Here is a 21,673-nt window from a genome sequence, read left to right on the forward strand (position 1 = left end):
CAGCTACAGATGGTAGCTGCTTTGCATCTTTAGCTTGGTGGGGCTGACATCGACATCACAGACCATCTTGGTTAAGCTGGTTAGGACTGGTAGGCCACTTTGGGCCAATACCAAACCAGCTGCCATGTTTCCTAAAACAGCTTGACCAGCTTTGGCTTTAGTTGAATGGACCTATAGGTCTGAGAATGGACCTATTTTTAGGACCAATATTCTAGTGAAAAGCAGTGCCTTACTGTATTCAAAAGTATACAATCATCACATTGAAATTTTTTTATATATTGTTTTGAAAAATTAACATTAAGGAGGGCTGTTGCATCATATAAAGGCTGAGAGGTTTTTTTAGGCATTTGGCATACACTGATTTGTGCATCCAAGCTACTGTACACTGCACATTTAATGCAGGCAAGTCTTGCCTGAAGGTGTAAAATAATTTTAAAAGCTTGACGATTGAAGGGTAAAGATTTGAAGGTTATACATGACTAACAGATGGATGGATGGATGGATGGATAGATAGATATTTGTTGGCTATATTTATGTATGTTGTTTGCACTCTCTGAAAGCTTGGTTGGTTCTTTGAAGTTGCTGCTGAACTCTTCTGCACTGTTAAATGCAATTAAAACCAAACCATACAATGGAACTTGCATGACTTTCAACTTTTTACATCAGAGTAATATAAAAGAGGTCACACCTTATATTAGTCTTATGTCATATTAATGTGTTCATAGGGCTTTCACAAGCGGTGCATAAAAACTCAACACCACACACTGAACATTAAATGTGTTTTAAGGGCAGATATGACTGGGTTCTCAATGTCTCGCTGGACATGAAAAGTACCAAACTAAATGGTCATAAATTAAGCCCCCATGCTCACAAAACTTGTACGCTGCCTTTAAACAAAATGCTAATAATTAATAATTTATACTCTTGAGTACAGTGTGATTGCACAGTGCAATGATAAAAATGTTTAAGATGTGTTTCATAATTCATCAGTCAGACCACAGACTGAAATTTTCCTACATGGCACTCCCGGACCTGTTCTCCTAGCATCGGGTCGAGACCCTCAGCTAAGCAGTAAGAGTGTGCCTGAACAGCACTCCTGATGACTCCATCCACCACAGCCACAACAAGTACCACAGCAACAATTGCTATGGTGATGATCTCTGAGACAGTGTATGTTCATGTTGGAGAGGAAGAGAGAGACACATTATATCCAAACTGTGATTGTATTTAATATTTATAATACTGCTGTCAATTGATTAAATGTTTTAATCACAACGAACTGCAGATTTTGAAAGTGGCCAACAAAGCCTACCAAAGTATTAAGATAGAAATGAACTAAAATAACTGAATTATGACTGTGGCTAACTGCTTTGTTACAGCAATCGTGAAGCCACCTTCATGATTCGTGTCAGGGTGACAACGCCAGCGTCAATCGGCACTTTGAACTCCACATGAAAGCGCTTGCAGACAAAAACGTCTCATTCTGCATTTTGTGATAGTTAAGTGTAATGACTCCGGGTGGACACATCGTAAAATTTCCAACCTTCCAACAAGTGCTTAGGCTGTTTTATGCTGTTTTAATTGTAAATGCGGAAATAGTGATTAAGAAAAATGACGCATAAACTTTTTAATGAATCACATGTGTTAATGCGTTAATTCTGACAGTTCTAATTTATTTCTAAGATACTGTATGCTACATTTAGATTTAAGAATTATCTTTATATTTTATAGTGTTGTTTTTTTTTTTTACCAAATCTTTCAAAGTTTGTTTTTCTCTGCTGTAACAATCATGAGATCACTAGTGCACCTCTTGAGGTCAGGAGAGTGAGGTTTACACACTGCACAGCTATCTACCAGCTGGCTCCCGTTACACAGGTAAGGGGTTACAACAGATTATTGTGGTTGTGTATATCACCAGTCACTCACTTAGCCACTGAACCTCATAGGTGTACCCCAGGTTGTCCGGGGCAGTGACAAACATTTCTACATTTCTGAATGGTGGCCAGAAAGGAATCATGTTGAAATCGCTGTTGTGACCAGGATAGACCACTGTACCTGCTGTAGATGCACAGAAAGCAGCAGGTTAGGATGCAGCCTGTCTCTGCAACATGAAGCTGTGTTTTGGGTTATGTATGTGTGTGTTTACCAACGCTGTGTCTCTGAAGCCATTCATCAAAGATGGCATCGGCGAAAGTGTGAAGTAGGACAAAGATGGGGTCATTTGGTGACAGGTGAGTCTGTCCACCTGTGCCATTGAGAAACAAATGAGCCAGGTTGTGCAGTCTCCTGACCACTGGATCATAGTTGCCCAGGGGAGCACTGTAACCTTGTGACAAAACAGAGCATCAATTAAAAGTCTCTGCCATTCTCTAAAAGTTCTAAAATGCCTCAAAGAGTTTGATGCATGTTATTTGTTTGTGTGTGCAATAGTCATAAGTAATTGTGTTAGATAACAAAATATCAAACAAAGTGGCAAGAAAGAAATATAAATCTGTTCTCAGGAATAATTTCACTTTTCTCAGCCATTTTTTAAAATTATTATAGCTAACTGGTCTCAAGGTCATTTTTAGTGAATTAATAAAGTCAGTTCCCATCAAGTTCACACAGGCGTCCCAGCAGAGTAAGCACAGATGTAGTTCATTATATTAACTATGGACATGTTTCACTAATGTTTAACAACCAGTAAGTGTCCAAATACATTTTATCTTAAATTTGATCAATATATTGGGGCCTGGGTAGCTCAGCAAGTAAAGACGCTGACTACCACACCTGGAGTCACAAGTTTGAATTCAGGGTGTGCTGAGTGACTCCAATCAGGCTTCCTAAGCAACCAATTGGCCCAGTTGTTAGGGTGGGTAGAGTCACGTTGGGTTAACCTCCTCGTAGTCACTATAATGTGGTTTCCACTCTCGGTGGGGCACGTGGTGAGTTGTGCGTGGATGCCACGGAGAATAGCGTGAAGTCTCCACGCATGTTTAGATCTCCGTGGTAACACGCTTAACAAGACACATGATAAGATGCATGGATTGACGGTCTCAGACATGGAAGCAACTAGGAGTCGTCCTCTGCCACCCGGATTGAGGCGAGTCACTACGCCACCATGAGGACCTAGAGCGCATTGGGAATCGGGCATGCCAAATTGGGCATGCCAAATTGGGGAAAAAATTTAATAAATACATTTGAACAATATATCTATTGTTTTTTTTGTTTTGCTCTTTTTGCCTTTAATGTTTTGAAAGGAGTGCTTCTGCTATCGTTTGTTAAAATAAATGCCATTTGGTTTGATATTTTGTTATGTCATGTAAAGATGTTCATGCTCCTTTAAGTCTAGCTCCAAATACATTTTTGGGACCACTGAATGTCAAATAACTTTGGAAAGAGGTGGTGTTATTTGCAGCTGCATGTGTTTCATACCCGCAATAGTATTCCTGAATCTCTGAGAGGAAGTTGAGTAATACGGTGGTGTGTCGAAAGTGTTCAGCTCTAGACAGTCGATGACATCCTGTGGTTCTGGTAATCGCTGGACCATTGGGTCGAGGGACATTACCAGAAGGGTTTCTCTGGATCAGACTTGGCTCTGTATCTAAACACACACCAGACTGAGAAAGTTGCTCAAAGTATCCAAATCTCTTTTTAACATCCAGCTATTTAAATGGATCACGAGAAAGAAGCACCATAATTATGATAAATGGGTCTTCAACCTTTTTCAGTACTAAACAGTGTTGCATTTTAAATCTGCCATATAATAACTTACATACAGTACCATATTGTCTTTACATTCAGTACTTTGTTATGATTCTTAAATTGCATTATTAAAGTAATCATTATTAATTGACATGCACATTTACTCAACTACTTACAGTATATTTACATACATTTACTGCATTTATTTAAAGGATAATTCACCCAGAAATTAAAATTCATAATTCACTAACCCTCATCCATCCATCCATCCATCTTCAACCGCTTATCCGAAGTCGGGTCGCGGGGGCAGCTGCGCCAGCAGGGGGCCCCAAACTTCCCTATCCCGAGCCACATTAACCAGCTCTGACTGAGCGACCCCGAGGCGTTCCCAGGCCAGTGTGGAGATGTAATCTCTCCACCTAGTCCTGGGTCTTCCCGAGGCCTCCTCCCAGCTGGGCGTGCCTGAAACACCTCCCTAGGGAGGCGGCCAGGGGCATCCTTACCAGATGCCCAAACCACCTCAACTGACTCCTTTCAACGCAAAGGAGCAGCGGCTCTACTCCGAGCTCCTCACGGATGACTGAGCTCCTCACCCTATCTCTAAGGGAGAAGCCCGCCACCCTTCTGAGGAAGCCCATTTCGGCCGCTTGTACTCGCTGACCTAGTTCTTTCGGTCATGACCCAACCTTCATGACCATAGGTGAGGGTAGGAACAAAAATTGACCGGTAGATCGAGAGCTTTGCCTTCGGCTCAGCTCTCTTTTCAGTGACAACGTGCGATAAGCGAGTGCAATACCGCCCCTGCTGCCCCGACTCTCCGGCCAACCTCCCGCTCCATTGTCCCCTCACTCGTGAATAAGACCCCGAGGTACTTGAACTCCTTCACTTGGGGCAAAACCTCATTCCCTACCTGGAGTACGCACTCCATCGGTTTCCTGAACAACTAACCCTCATGTTGTTCCAAAACCGTATGACTTCTTTCTTATGCAGAACACAAAAGGAGGCATTTTAATTAATATACTTCTTTTCAACAGTCTTGGGTAAGTTACTAAAAAGTAATCCATTACAGATTACTTCTCTAAATTTGTAATCAGAACACTGTCTTTACTGATTACATCATAGAAAAAGTCATTACATTACTAATTACGCTTAAGTTACTTTCTAAAAACACTTCACAGAAAGGATTTCATTTTTTTTTTCACTCAACAAATTTAAAATAATTCTACAGTATATATACTCCACTCCCCGCCCAACACTGATCAGTGATAGTGCCTCATTTTAAATCTTCAAAAAGGACCCACAAGTGTAATAAAAGCAGTCTATGCAGTTTGTGTGTCATATTCCAAGTCTTCTGAAGCCATATTGTAGGTTTTGTTCAAGTTCAAATTTATTTATAAAGAAAAGTTATATGAGTTTGGAACAACAGTATGTAAATTATGACAGTAAGTTATGAAAGACTTAATTTTTTGGAAAACTATTCCTTTAATATAATATACATTTAATATGAATGTGGGAGGGACAATGAAACATTTAGTTTCTTACCTTTAGCTTTGGTTGAAGTTAACTTATTATTGTATTTCTGATTAACACTTTTATCCCAAAAAATGATAAGTCAAACAATAATCAACAGACCATCTGCAGTACTGCCAGCAACCCCCTAGGGGTCGTGGGCCCCCTGTTGAAGGCCCCTAGTATAATATACAGACTGAGTCATGTACTTGCAAATACGATCACATGATGCTAATCATTTGCCCACATAAGGTTTTATCTTCCTTCTCAGCTATCGAATGCCTTGAAGGATTAGTTTAAACAGCATGTGAGCAGTCTTATGTCTTGGAATGCATGTGTTTGTGTGTACATCTATGTGTGTGTGTGTGTTTCACTGTTGCAGATGGTCTCCAATGTCTCACACTCCCCCACACTCTCAAAGATCTCCCACCAGGGAGAGGACACAAAATTAGATGTGTGTTTTTGCAGTATTTGGTGTGCTTGCAGAGAGGCTGTGTGTGTGATTGGTATGTTGTGAGAGTGTCTTACTGTTGCAGATGGTCCCCAGTGTTTCATACTCCTCCACATTCTCGCAGATGACTCTCCACTCAGAGAACACAGAGTTGGAACTGGTGCCATTTGTGTCAAAGCTGCTTCTGGCTCCCAGCAGGTCATGAGCACAAATATGACACTCACTGCCTCCTATAGCAAAGTTTCAGTATGGCAGGGCAAACGACGGGTCCCCCAGCATGTCCTATACATGCACACATACGCACCTTGTACCATTATCTTTGCACTCTATCAATGGGGAATAGCTGGTATTTCTCCAGCTATAAGATGAATTGCTCTATATGTCATTTTTGGAATATCAGATACATTTTAAAGTGCAAACAGTAATTTATCCCTTATGAGAAAAAGTTTAAAACAAGTAGAAATGTATAGTACACTCACATGAGATGAAGACTTACCTGTCATACCAGTTGCCTTATATAAGCTGTTTTATTTTACATGGAGTGGGTCACCTCATGGTGGTTGACTTACTACGATCATATGATTATCAGATGAACACTACTCTGTTTAGTACTGTAACTCCCCTGTTATTGGAAACTTTTGAGCACAGAATAAATTAACCATGGCCAACTGCAAATAGGGTATTTCTGGACACTTCTGAAAACAGGGGAACTGAAAACTTGCTTATGCGTGATGTTGCATCCACGGTTCGAGGTGTCAGTATAAAGGGGCAGTCACACTTCACCCAGTGCTCCATTTACTCCCAATCAAATGCACCCCCCCATATTTATTTTTCTGTCATTTCTGTTTCATTATTAATACTAGATGTTTAATTATTCAGCGTATGCATGTATATTTGTAGTATACTTACAGCTATGTGATGGGTATCCAGTAGGTGGCAGTAGCCTGGAAGAGAATCCCAGAGTACCCCTAGAAAAAGAAAAGAGAGAAGAAAAAGTTGTGTCGATGAAGTGACACTAGGGGTCGCTATTGGGAGCGCCATGCATCTCTGATCTTTTGAGAAAAGGCCAATGTAAATGGGCGAGTGGAATTTGCATGCCACTCCCCCGACATACGGGTATAAAAGGAGATAAATTGCAGCCACTCATTCAGGTTTCGCACTGAGGAGCCGAGACAAGGTCCCGGCCATTTCACCAGGGTAGTTCAGAGTTGTGTTAGGAGGGACACAACATCATCCATCAGGGAATGGAGGTTACATTAGTAACCGAGACGTTCCTCTTCTGTCACTCACTCGACGTTGTGTCGATGAAGTGACACTTGGGGTCCCTTTGGAAAATGCCACAACTACTGAACTGTGTTACGTGGACTGGCGGTGCGAGATGGGCAGAGCTCTGTGTGCCTCATAGCCAGTGTACCAGGCCGTAACTACCCCCAATGCACTGGTAGGCGTCAAAACGGTCCCCTGCACCTTGGGGATAAGTTGACTGCTCAAAAATTAAGGACCGGCTGACCAGCCATGGCCTTCATTCTTTTGTTCTCCACAAGAAAGGAATGAAACTGTTCAGCTGGACTTTTTTTGGACTATTTTGGGGAAAATATATCCCACAGGGTTATCAATGGGATAACCAGTGCATGTGGAGCACCTACCTCATACAGGGCCAAGTTGACGCACATACTGGGCTGGCAGTGAGCTTCTCTGAAGTCTCACCAGTCACTGGGCTAAGGAGGAAGAACGTCCAGGGTTCACACTTTTTTATGAACATGACTGCGAAAGAAGCGCATATCTTCACCTCAAGGAAGGGGAAAGGCGCTATGCGCAAGCGGTACACCTGGCCAGCTGTCCCGAACTTACCTGTTTGTGTCACCTGATAACACGCGGGATGAAACTGGCTCAAACCTGAGGTTGTAAAACCTCGCAAAGGTTTTAGGTGTTGACCAGCGGTCACATAACATTTTGCAAGGGAGGGGCTGTCGCGAGGAGTATGAGGTCCGAGAAACAAGTTCTTATGGGCCAATAAGGGGCCACTAGGATGACATGCTCCTTGTCCTCCCCGACCTTGCACAACATCTGTGAAATTAGGCTCACTGAGGGGAACACATATATGTGTAGCCCCAGGGGCCAGCTGTGTGCCAATGCATCTGTGCCGAGGGGAGCCTCGGTAAGGGCATACCAGAGCGGACAGTGGGAGGATTCCTGGGAAGTGAACAGGTCTACCTGTGCTTGACCGAATCGACTCCAGATCAGCTGGAATAAACTGAGGGTGGAGTCTCCACTCTCTCCTGAGTACTACCTGCCGCGACAGCACGTCTGCTGTGCTGTTGAGGTGGCCCGGGATGTGAGTGGCTTGCAACGACTTGAGTCAATGCTGACTCCAGAGGAGGAGACGGCGGGCGAGCTGCGACATTCGATGAGAATGTAAACCACCTTAGCGGTTGATGTACGCGATCGTCACTGTGTTGTCCTTCCAGACCAACACATGTTTGCCCCGGATCAATGGCAAAAGCCTCTGCAAGGCAAGTAATACTGCCAGCAACTCGAGGTAGTTGATGTGCCAATGCAGGCGCGGGCCAGTCAATGGACCAGCGGCTGCGTGCCCATTGCCCGATGTGCCTGGAGACCTGGCCTAAGTAATTGAGGATGCAAATGCCCACTTCCCTTAATGGGGCAAGGGCTGCCTCTGCGAACTTCATGAAGACATGAGGGGATAGTGTCATGCCAAAGGGGAGGACCTTGTACTGATACACCTGACCGCCAAACGCAAACCGTAGGATGGGTCTGTGTCGAGGTAAAATCGAGACAGGAGTCTGTGCAAATCCCGGTTCACAACTCGCTTGTCCAAGATTGGCCGCAACCCGCCTCCTTTTTTGGGTATGATGAAGTAGAGGCTGTAAAACCCCTTCTTCATCTCGGCTGGATGAACAGGCTCTATCGCATCCTTCTGTAGAAAGGCCGTGTGTGGCAGCGGGGGCGTGGTCAAGCGCTCGTACGGGAGAGAAAAGCGGTAAGGGCGCTCTCACCTGAGCTAAATTATGTCTAACACCTGTCTCTAATTACAGTAGAGCGAGGAGAAGCGGATAAAAAGCCAGCAGCCACAGAGCAGAGGGAGACGGACGTACAGCAACTCAGCGTTCCTGTGCTTACGTGTGTGTGTGTATGGTTGCACATTATAAAGAACCATTAAAAGACTTACCTTGTGCCAGATCCCCAGTTTCCCTGTCCTCCTTGAGAAGGTCGTTACACCGTGATCTCCGCACACAAGGCAGCGGCGTTCTCGACCTTCACCGCTGTGAAGCTAATGCCATTGAACCTGGACAGGCGTCTGGCAAACTGAATCGCTGGATCGCTGGAGTCTCCACACTGGGGCCAGCCCTCTGGGGTGGGCTGTGGTGGAGCCGGTGTTGTCTCTGCAGGAGGACGACCTTGGACGACCACCAGGGTGTGGGATCTAGAGCCCATCTGCTTCCTCACTGTCGAAACCTGCTTGGCAAAGTCTCTGACGGTGTCAACGAACAGGCCTGGGAGAAGGAAACAAACCTTGTCGACCACTCTCGACTCAACCAGGTTGAGCAAAAGGAGGCATCCCTGGACCACCAAGGTGGACATCGCCTGCCTGAGAGACTGCGCCATGCAGCTCATGCATCAATACCGGGTAAGGACTACCCTCATGCAGCTCTTTAATTGCCTTGGCCGGGTGCACCTGCATGAGTGCCATGGCATGCAGGGTGGAGGCGGCACATCAAGCAGCACCGTAGCCTTTTGCCGCCACTGACGATGTAAGCCTACATGCTCTGGATGGGAATCTCGGACAGTTCCGCCAGGTGCTGGTGCTCTGCAGGCACAAGTGCACCGAGACCACCTGATCGACATGAGGAATTGCCGCATACCCCCTTGCCACCCCACCATTGAGTGTTAGTTTGCGAATCGGGACCGGGCAGTAAAAGATACCTGCCATGTAATAAGCAGTAATAAGGATAAGCAGTTTAGAGCTCCTTATTGGCTGAGGTTAAGGGTCCAACCAATAAGAGGCTGTTCACACCATAGCATGTTTTAGAACACTATAGATTTACTGCAGATATTTGTTTGTTGCTGATCTGGTCATACTGACAGAAATTCTTGCATTGTATTTTATACTGTGTGCGTACATTTAAAAGTAAGTGATCTAAACTCTTGTTCATACATCTAAAGCCTGTCTTTAATCATTATTTAAATTTAATTGCTTTGTTAAGTTCATTTATCCAATTTTAAGTGTCATTCAAAGGTTAACTTAATAAGATCTGCAGTTTGCTAATTTATCATAGATTGAAGACTTTTATATGTCAATTGATCGTGTAACTCAGGAAATAGGTTGAAATACCGAAGTTTTGCAGTCGCATGACGCATGCAAGGTTAGGACGTGTGAACGGCGAGCTCTGCACACTTTTTGTGTCATAAACCGGTGAGATTCGATACACCCTGATTCTTAACTGTTCTAGGAAGACAATATGCCAAAGAATTCAAAAACCTCAGGCTCTGGAGATATTAAAAGACACTTAAGTGTATTTTATATTTTCATTTAATCATTAAGTTAGTCAATTTTGATAATTGAATTAACATGTATGCAATATGCAATGACCTAAAAATGATCATGTGTAATCAATGTACTACGAATAACTGCATTATGAATGTTATTCAATATGTTAGATATTTAATCATTCATTTATTGTTTTAATTATCATTTACTCAGTTTAATAATCAAGGAGCAAATCAATGGAAAAATGCAGCTTGGCTTCTTTAGGGAGAATTACAGCCTCTTTTTTTTAAACTTTGTATGACTCTACAGGATATGTGCGTGGGGATACTAAAAGGATGATTTAATGTTTTAAAAAGAGCAGAGCTGGTTTTCAAAAAAGGCAGATGATATATGTGCGTTAATTAGTGGTAGAAATTACATGAAACATGTATGTGGGCAGCTTCTTTTTGTTAAACTCTATATGACTTTAAAGGAGATTTGTGTATGTGGGTATTAAAAGGATGACTTAATGTCAGGGACAGGAACTGCCTGGTGTCCAAAAAAGGCAGATGATATATGTTTGTTAATTATTAGTGCTAGAAATTAGATGAAACATGTATGTGGGTGGACATACAACTCTCCATTTTTAGGAATGTGTATTCCCAATCCTGTAAAATTCCCAATCCTAAAACGCCTAATCAAGGCATACCCAAAGTAAATTTAAAGCTGTTCTTGCACCTTTTGGAGTACATGCATGATTTTGGTCACTTTTGAAAGGTGACACTCTGAAGTTTTTTCCCCAGCAGTTTTACAGAATTACTGTAAGTGCTACTGATTTTGAGTAATAGAAGTTTGAACACAATGAAATAGAAGTTTGTTTTTCCGCCTGAATTTTTCTTTTGCATACAGATGCCTGCAGATGACTATAACTAGTGGCTGTTAGCTTGAAAACACAATGGGATCACAGCATGATGCCTTACCTTGTCCAAGTTAAAATTTTATTACAATACCATAAAACATTTATAAATACACATGTTTTTCTAAGGGTTCACCCAGGCGTTTTACAAAAGAGCCTTTTGGATACTCCAAAAGGACCCTTTGGTAACCATGGACATATACCTAGGATAAAAAGTCTACTACTTTTACAGTCATCATTTTGGGCTCTACTGAAAGATGACACTTAGAGCTATCATAATCCATATCCAGATCCACTATTAGTTTTGCTGACAAAGAGTAACTGATGCATAAACACATTAGAGTGCATTTTCCCTTCTTGAAACTTAACGTTGTGCATATAAAAGAGTCAAAACTAGTGCTATGGTGGAAAATGTGTTTATATAAAAAATGCACATCAAACTATTTACATACATTTTTACACAAAGTATTTACAAAGCAAGACAAACCTTTACCATCTTTTCTGTAGTCTACCTTTTTACAGCTTGCTTCCTCACATCTCAGCAATTTACACAATGAAACACACACACACCTCCCCCAAACTTATATTCTTTATTCAACTTATATATATATATATCGAGGTTTTTTCGAGTGTGTATATATTCGTGTATGTATATTTACTGTAAATACTGTATGCTTTGGCAATGAAAACATCTATATACCACGCTAATATAACTAGATCTGCAACAAACAATGAAACAAAAGCGTAATAATAAAAAATCACACACGCATAATCACAATCTCATATTCAACGTGTATATATAGTTTTTCATTTCAAGTATGTAAATATATATTCGTGTATGTACATTTACTGTAAATACTGTATGCTTTGGCAATGAAAACATACCACGCTAATATAGCTAGATCTGCATCAAACAACAAATTAAATCCTCACACAAACACACACACACACACACACACCCAAAGAAATACAAACAACTCCCGCAAACAGTTCAAGACACTCACTATTTATATGGAATATACAGTAATATATGTTATAAAATACAAGAAAACACTTACTTGTCCAGAGAAATGTCTCCTCCCTCCATAAACATTTCCTCCGCTTCGGAATCAACATATGACGAATCATCCATATTTTTCTCAGAAATTTCATCTCCAGACTCAAGGCTTTCACACCGAGTGCATTCTTCCATCACATCCTGGAGAGAAAATCTTGTTTTCCTCGTGCGTTTCGCCATCGTTCAATCTGCAAATGTGTAAACAGCTCCAAAACGGCACTCTTCAGCTTTTGCGCGCAGGCACAAAAAAGATTTGGTAAGGGCAAGTAAACTTTACGCACACGCTTTATAGAACCATTTTTGAAACTTCCCACTAAAGCCGTCTGTGGGTATTTATTGATGTAATAATGTGATTTGGACTAAACATTTTACTTAATTTGATCGTTTAGACATTTGACAATTTAACAACACTGTTTTTGTCGGGATGTTATGGATCAGTGGACTACTATGAGGCCTCATAGGTGAGTTGCCTAAATTTGGTTATTGTTTGTTTATATGTTGGTGGTCTGACAAAGGTATAGATTGTTCCTGTTGTTATGATTGCATCTTAAAATAGTTTATATCAATATAAATGTAGCTTTCCAAAGATATGTGGCATGTGTACCAATGTACACATTTTAACATTTACAGGCCCGCCCGTGGGCTGTTAAAATGAAATGGAGATAACCAACGACTGTAATAAGGGAAATTATTGAATATACTAATCAATGTAATGCAGGAAGTAAGGATAGTTAGTAAATATAAAATATGTAACCATATGAAGTGATTGCAGTGTGTTTTATTCATAGAAAATTAAATAGTCTTGCTTTTGCCATCATTGAAGCACGTTGGGGTCAAGGGTGACCACCTAGAAGGAGACAGCGAAGATGAAACTAGGGAGGCATAGGCCAACACTAAAAGAGATTAGGGGGAACAGAAACTGTATAAAAAGTGCATGATTCTGAAGTGTAATTTTAGATGCTCTGTGGATCACCTTGGCTTTGTTACTCTGTAATAAAAGTATATTTTTAGAATCAGAACTTCCGAGAAATCTTTGATTTGGGGAATCTGCCATGACACGTGCTCAAGCTGAAGCCCCTGAGCAGCAGGCCGCAAGGCCAGGTGTCAGTTTGGATGGTGAAGTGAAAGAGATTCGGCGTCAAATGATGAACGTGTCGGCAATGCTGATGATGGTTGTTGCTAACTTGGAGGATCTTGCTGTAATACATCAATCGATCACTGCCATGGAGACGAAATTCATTGAGTTGGTTACAAGAGTGGCCGATGTTGAGAAATGTATCGATTATCTGGAGTCATCGGAGAGGTAATTAGCTGCTAACCTGCTAGTGACAAAGACTTGAAGCGTGTCTAGGAAAAGTTGGAAGACTTGGAGTATCGTAACTGGCAAAACAGTGTCCGAAATGTTAGAATTCCTGAGGACGAAGAAGGCCGAGATATCTTGATATTCCTAGACAGGCTCTTCAAGAGTCTACTCGACATAAATGGCCATAAGCTGGAAACTGGGCGAGCTCACAGGGTTCCGGCTTAGAGATCCGCTGAGGGAGATAGGCCCTGATCAATTCTGGACACATTTCTGAGATCATCCGATTAAGATCTCGTGTTACGCTAGGCGAGGAGTAAAGGAAGGCTTTCTTGGAAGAACCACAGCATTTTCTTGTTCCCAGACTTTGCGAATTTGACAAGAGAGAAACATGATCGATTCAAGGAATGCAAGAAACTCTTACATCAAGAGAAGGTCGCTTTTGCACTGATGTTCCTGGCCAAATTGAGAATAGATACTAAGGTTGGCCACAAAATATTTACATGCCACAGCAAGCAATGTCCTTCATAAAATCAATGACTAAGTTATTTCTGGTTCTCATGTAACAGCTGAGTGGGCCTGACTCGCTGAATATTCACTTGACTGTCTGAGGAAGCTGAGTGCCTTTTTTGTTTCTTTTTGTGCTGGTTCTGCCTAGCGGCTGGAGTTCGTTTTGTGGAATGACACACCTTCTGGACAGTTTGTGGATGAATCTGCATGTTCTTTGTGCTTATGGTCCTAATGGCTGGAGTTTGTTTTATAGATTATTTTCTGGTGTGTAATTCTGTCTCACAAAATTAGTATAGAAGCACCAGACTTGAGCAATCAGATGGCAAAGTTGTCATGGGGGCTCTCGAAATGCGTACATGGACTGTTTGAGTTTAGAGGGATGGATGCCAGTTGGCGCTATCGTGCATGGGGTTAATACGCACATTTTTCTTTTTTCTGTTTGTTTGGTTCAGGAAGAGGTTCTGGGTTTGATTGTTGCACTAATGGTGGAATATGGTCGTTATAATTTTTTTTTTCTAGTATGTCAAATGTTAATATGAGCAGATTATCTCTCTCCACATGGAATGTGAAGGGGTTGGGGCACCACATATAAAGAAGGAAGGATATTTCTTTTCTTAAACTTAAGAAATATGATATAATGTTTCTTCAAGAAACGCATCATTCCCAGCAACAGAATCTGAAAAATTTGGGAAGATATAGGGTGGACATGTTTTCTTAAGTGCTGGCTCAAGTAATAGCTGGGTAGTCATTACATTGACAAGTAAGCATCTACAATTCAATTGTTTCAAACAGATTAAAGATAAATTAGGAACAGTCATTATTGCTTTAGCAGAAATTCAGGGGCAAATGTTGATTTTGGCTAATATTTACACACCTATCACTGATGTCACCTATCAGGGCTTTTTTATAGATCTTGAAGGGAGGTTGCAAGCCACTGGCACCCCTCATGATATAATATTGGGAGGCGGCTTTAATATTTTGATGGGCTCAGTCCTTGATCATAGTCAAGCAAAAGTGTGTAAGCACCCTAGAGCAACAGTGACGCTTCACAGGTAAAAATCTTGGTCTTTGGCTCATTGGTCACTTTCACCTGAGAGAGCCCCTCCCTGGTTTTGTATTGAACAGGAGTTCTGGCCCTATTTCGCCCTTGCAAAACCTTTTTATCAAACTAATCGGAGAACTTAAGTTACATGCGTTATCTCAAATTTGCACTCTGTGTTTAATTCAGAAATGTATTTCAATGTTGCCTCCTATATGGCTGAACCCAAAATTATGTGTTAAGAGTGGATTGTGAGGGAGGTTAATACACTCTGTGACCAGAGGTTAAATTGGGCCGGAGCGCACCGGAGCGCAGCTCCGCCTCCTCAGGTCCACAACACACCCTGACGGAGCTCAGCTCCGTCTTCTTCAGAGGCGGCGGCAGCCGATTTTGAATGTTTTGAGTGTAGCCCCGAATGAATTTTGAAAAGTTGACTGACAAATATGAAACCGGACAAAAGCCTATGTAAACCCCCGAAATCATAAGTTGCCTTATTTCATTGTGTTTTGGCTTTGCACATACTGCATACAGCCTGTAAAAATAGACATAGGCATAATCTAGCCTATAGAATAAGTTCCTTTGCTGTCGGTAGCCTATGGGCGACTCCGTTTATTCCTCTCTGTTGAATATGCAGCAGGTAGGGGAGGAGCTGACATCAACTAACGTTACGTAGTGGCGAGTTAACAGCAGTTAGCAGGAAAGACAACAAAAATGAAGCAAATGAGGCTTCTAAAATTTCCGAAAGAAGTCAGTGGGTAAGCATTCTCATTTGTTTTTGTCCTTAAAGTCTATCATCATCTAGCTGGCTTTCACCCACAGTAGGCTAAACCTCAAGACGTCCACTACCGCCTATTATCGTATGTTATACCCTCTGGCCTCGTGGTTAGTTCAATCTCCTTTCACGCCAGAGACCGCGGTTTGAGCCCCATTTGTAGCGTAATTTTCTTGTTTATCAGGTGTTGTTTTGCCATAAAAGGTGCCATAAAAGTTGGGCTAAGTGACAAAAATAGCACCATTTTGGATCCAGAGTGGCACTGCTACCGCACTGCCATCTTGGATCAATACTTGTAAGCCATTGCTTTTCTGTGATAGATTGTCTGCTCACAATCTATCACATTGCTGTTTCAGTTTGCTAACGCAGCAAATAGACATGTTTTAACCTCTTCAGGCCACAGGAGAACCAGTGCACAGAACATCTCTTTACTCCCGCCTTCCCTTTCCAATGATGTCATCACTTCATCTCAACTTCTGCCCACATCAAACCCATGGGGAGTAAACAACCAGCAAACCTGGATCTTCATCCATATCTCATTCACTTAGGAGATCTGCCTCAATCGAACCACTGCATCCTCAATCGGATTGCACGACCCGGCGCGGAAGGAGCAAGCTCCACGCCAAGTCCGTCAAAATCATCGGCTCCGGCAGCAGTTGGTTTCCATCAGAAATAAGCTAAGTTATTATCATATCCATCAAATGCATTCAGATTTAGTCATGGGTCTAGGCCTTCTGTTGCCATGCTGCAGGCAATCGCGCAATCTCATGAGGGCAACTCAGTCAAGGTTCATTCTCATGTCATTCACCATGCCGCATGCCCGAGCGTTCCCCATCGGGGAATCAAGATAATTATTCAGGCATATCATCATGTGCTTATTGTATGGGGTCCCATTACTCCATTCAGTAAGATATCCCCGTTTTGCTGGTCGCCTTCGCCCAAATCATGTAATGGGTGCTTTCCAATACAATTTATCATCCCTATACCCTACTCACTAGGAAAGAGCGAACCCATGATGTGGGCATTCCAAGGGAGCATGGCATCACAATTTAACCTGTTGATGTGTGCCCCCTTTTTTGAGCACAAACCATGAAAAATGACATACCTGAACTTAAATGGTTGTATTTGCTGGACCCTTTGGAGAATTGACATAGTTGTAGTATCTTTTGAAAGAGACTCTTTGGGCTTTATTTCCCAAATTTCAGAATTAATATTTGTTATTTTTTAAAGTTAGAGAACTATGACGTTTATAGTAATGGAAATATTTCGTGCTGAACAATGAACAATGTTATACAATGAACCCTTGTCATGGACAATTGACCCAAGAGTGGCGAATTTGATTCATCTGGCGATCGCGATTTCATATTACATAATAACCAACGGGTTATTTTGTTCGGTACAACATTTTGAGTGATGTTCCCCCGAGCGCCTCCATGGGCGCATTTATGTGATCCATAAAACGCAGCATTTCCTTACTCAATACGTACTTCCACGTTCTCATCGCAAGCACCACTGTTGTGGCGTGCCTCTGACACCTAGCAGTAGGCTCCGCACTGCATCCCCTTATTCATCAGATTATTTATTTGTCAGCATAAGGCATATTGCATAATGATCAGGTCATACAGCGAGTAATTCCTATCTCACGACATATTTAAATTTTATTATCATTCAGGCATCATTAAAGTGCAGAAATTCGTATGACATTTCTTCATAAATCATTCACTCATTGTTGTTCATACCATGTTTCAATCTATGGGGATCTCCAAGCACTTGGGGCTTTATCAATGTCTCTTTAAATTCAAATGAGTTGCCGCAACACACCCCCTTTCTTGAAGAGGGCTGTGCCTTTACAGCTCCCGCTTCAGACACTACAGCAACAACAAATCAGAACCAATATGATTGACAGCGTAAATACCGGAGTTCAGCCATATATGTATGAATATATATATGTATATCTGGTCTCCATGAATACAGTCAGAGACAACATTCCCCTATACCCTCCAATGAAATTCTTTACCCTATATGGGGTAAAATATATGTTTGAGTACAGAAATAGGAAATACATTCCCAGAACCACCGCAGCTGCGTTTTGTGATGACACAGCAAGCTACATCAACAAGAGAAGTTTAAAAGAGGCCTTTATTTATTCTACACCCATCGTCACGGGGTGTAGAATAAATAAGACACGCAAACGCATCGTAGTTATGCGAGAATTCTGCAGTCGTCACTATAATCAATAAAGGCTGGTCCTCCTCGAACCATCATGTCCCTTATGAGACGTCTGACATGGCAGAGCATTTCCTGTAACTTCATTATCCCAGCCAGACACATTCCTGAGTTTTTCAATGTAATCTCTGACTCACTCCCTTGTTTCGCAGGAGTTCCACAGACCAGCTTCTACTGGCACCCTTCGAGGTATACTGGAATCCACAATGAAGATGCTCGGCCGCTGGTCTCCCCAATCATACCTAAAATAGTCAACCTAACCCAAATCATCAAAGAAGCTCAACTCCCCATCAGCCATAAGTTCTCATGCATATCTGGTGGTGGTTGGTGGCTCTCTCCCAGCACATCCTTCCCTACACAATGATTCAATTCAAGCACGCCCACTGTTCGCAAGGATGGTGCATAACTATGTCTACCCCCCCTGCCATGGCTTCCATAATCTCAAGCATGGTTCCTTTGCATAGGTATTGCACAAGCCAGCCGCCCTCGCTGGAAAGCTCGCACTATAACGGGATATCTTTCAACAAGGTATTGCATGACAACATCGCCATTATCGTATGGCGTTATGTATGTTGTTCACCTTGGCAAAGATGACCATTTAACAACGGCCGCCCTTGCTCGAGTGCTTGAGCCTCATGGAATATCTTTCTACGAAGGGTATTGCACGCAACGTTGCCATTATCGTATGGCTCTACACATGTCGTTCACCTTTCGGCAAAGATAACCATCAAACAACTTCTCCCTCATCGGAGGGTTTTCATATCAAATGCTGTTTTCTTTCAACAAAGGGATTGCATGCAACGTCGCCATAATGGTATGGCTTTACGCATGTTGTTCACCTTTCAGCAAATATAACCATCAAACAACTTCTCCCTCGTCGGAGGGTTTTCATAATCAAATGTTGTTTATCTTTCAACAAAGACACTGCACAGCAACACCTGCCTAACATGGGCCGCATTCCATGTTGTTCATCTTTGGCAAAGATTCTGCACAACCAGGGGCCCTCGACGGAGTGCTCAAAATCACACTCAAGGAGATTAAAAGAAAAACGCACAAGGACAAAATCAAACTTGAGGAGAAAAAGAGAAAACGCACAAGGACAAAATCAAACTCAAGGAGAGAAAAAAAAACAAACACGGCTTTCCCTATTGCACGGCTTTTCCTATTGCAAAGAATGAACACAAGACCTGGCTCGTACCCGATCGCATTCTACATTCTCTCTCTTTTGGGGGTAGGCTCCTAACCCCTGTCTCATATCTCCGGCAGGATATGACGGTTCTGAGTACTACAACTTCGGACTGCCAGACGAGGCCTATGCCAAAGAGACATTACTTTTCTGTTTTATATTCATCAAATAAATGTAATCTTCAATTTCACTCATGTCTGCGAGACTTCCTGATAGAAATGTAAGCGCAGTGTAGTTCTAGCGAGAAGACTAGCAGCTGTACATCATCACACCATTAGCTGGGTAATTCCCAACCAATCACATGTAAGCCATTGCTTTATAAGTCTGCTCACAATCTATCACATTGCTGTTTCAGTGTGCTAACGTGGCAACCTCCACCACCCCACCACCACCAGTTGAGTCCCGTCCTGCAAGGGGGTAGTCTCCTCGCCCCTGCCTCCTATCTCTTCCGAGTACTACAACTTTGGACCACCAGACGCCAAAGAGAGACATTACTTTTCTGTTTTATATTCATCAAATAAATGTCATCTTCAATTTCACTCAAGTCTGTGTGTCTTCCTGATAGAAATGATTATATTGTGAACATCTGTTTAGTATATAACTGTTATCATTATATTCATTATTATTATTGTTTGTAGAACCACACATATATACAGACACATACAAACAGGAACATTAAACCTTGTTTGTGATATGGACCGTGTGATTGTTGTTCTGCCTGGACAATCTGTAGCGATTACCACTAAGATTAAGAAATATCTCAGTTTTCCCAGTCCGCACTACAACAGTGTTTTAAAATGCATCCACTAGGGAGAGCTTTTTCAAAAAGGTCCTTTTTCGCTGGATAAAAACGCTGTTTTAGTGTGGACAGAAGGACAAAAATGTGGAAATTAATGTGTTTTCACACAAAACTTATTTGTGTGGACGTGTCAGAAGTGTGACCACCCCTTAAGGGGCTGCTCACACCAAACATGGTTTTTGCATCTGTCTGCACTTTTTCTTTTGTTTTCCTATTTAAACATGCACTAACTAAACGTATGTTGTCTCTCGCTGTTTTTGGACCACCAGACGCGGTGGTCGCGGTGGTTTTAGCATCTTGGTGAGTAGTGTCACGTTTTTTAGATGCTGTGTCGTGTTAAAAAGAACTTCAACAGTTTAAAATGTGTCTAATGACACCTGCATTGTTCTATTCGTTGTGCTGCTTCTTGCTTTTTAGGCCTTAACATATTCTACATAAGTATGCAGACTTCTACGGTGAGTCTTCTCTTTCTAGTCAAATATTTGCTTTGGATAAAAGTGTCTGCCAAATGCATAAATGTAAATGTAAATATATAAACCCAAAAAAATTCATAGATGTTTGCTTATTTAATAGGTTTGTATTTCCTGTTGTATGATTGTCATTTATTCATCTGATTTGAGTCACCTGCATGTCTCTTTCTAGTTGCACCAGTGGTAGCAGTGCCAGGTGACGAATCCTGGCCCTTCGTGAGAGAACTCTACACTTCCAAAACTCTGCTGGCCGGGACCCATGTCTTGCCAACCGAATAGTAGTGGGTCCAAACAAAGTAATTATAGATGGTGATGTTCTCAAACCGAACACTTGCTCCATCCGGCCCAAAAATTTTCTGATAGCATTCACAAACGCTCTTTTCTCATCAGCAGACATCTGCATGATGTTGTGTCGCACTGAGTACACGTGAGAAACAGAGCCCAAATACAGCACAAATGGGGAGATAAAGTGCAGTGTGTTTATTTGTGCTATTTTCACACTATCAGGTTTATTTTATGACAATTACTGTATATTACTGTCTGCATATTATCCCTAATGTCTCTGTATATGTGTATGTACATTCATCCTCACCCACGGAGATTCTTTGATCACAGTTTGGCCCTGTCAGACCATGTCAGCATCTCCCATGGTTAAATCCAATTAAGTTTCCGTTGCATTGGCAGGTTCTGTTAAAGAACCGTAGTGGCCATCGTTCACTGTCGTCACGCCCATCATGCGAATACTAACACACACTGACCTGTTTCAGTACTAGATCCACACTCATCACTGGGCAGTCCAGTAGGTGATGGGCAACAAGTGCCACTCAGAAGACCCTCTGTTGTCACACACTGACGTGGGAACTGAGCGTGTGTCAGCACAATGCATCTAAATATTAAACACAAACTCGTCCACATCCTGTAAAGAAAAAATGTACCAGCATTCAATAAAATGGACATATACGTAAGTGCATAGATTGAGAAACTTAACTGATTTAACAGACTAATCACACTATGGGGGCCGCACGGTGGTGCAGCGGTTAGCACTGTCGCCTCACAGCAAGAAGTTCGTGGGTTCAAACCCTGGTTGCCCTGGCCTTTCTGTGTGGAGTTTGCATGTTCTCCCCGTGTCTGCGTGGGTTCTCTCCGGGTACTCCGGCTTCCTCCCACCATCCAAAAGACATGCAGGCTAGGTTAATTGGTGTCTCCAAAAAAATTGCCGTGGAGGTGAGTGTGAGTGTGAGTGTGAGTGTGAGTGTGAGTGTGAG

At 42.2% G+C, this 21,673-nt stretch overlaps 1 pseudogene; it reads right to left on the reverse strand.

The window, feature by feature from the left end:
* Positions 1-990: 990 nt before the first annotated feature.
* On the reverse strand, positions 991-21,323 carry LOC127643541 (5,6-dihydroxyindole-2-carboxylic acid oxidase-like; annotated as a pseudogene).
* Between the last annotated feature and the right edge of the window lie 350 nt (positions 21,324-21,673).

This window comes from Xyrauchen texanus, chromosome 5, assembly GCF_025860055.1.
Source record: "Xyrauchen texanus isolate HMW12.3.18 chromosome 5, RBS_HiC_50CHRs, whole genome shotgun sequence".
NCBI classification, from domain to species: Eukaryota; Metazoa; Chordata; class Actinopteri; order Cypriniformes; family Catostomidae; genus Xyrauchen; species Xyrauchen texanus.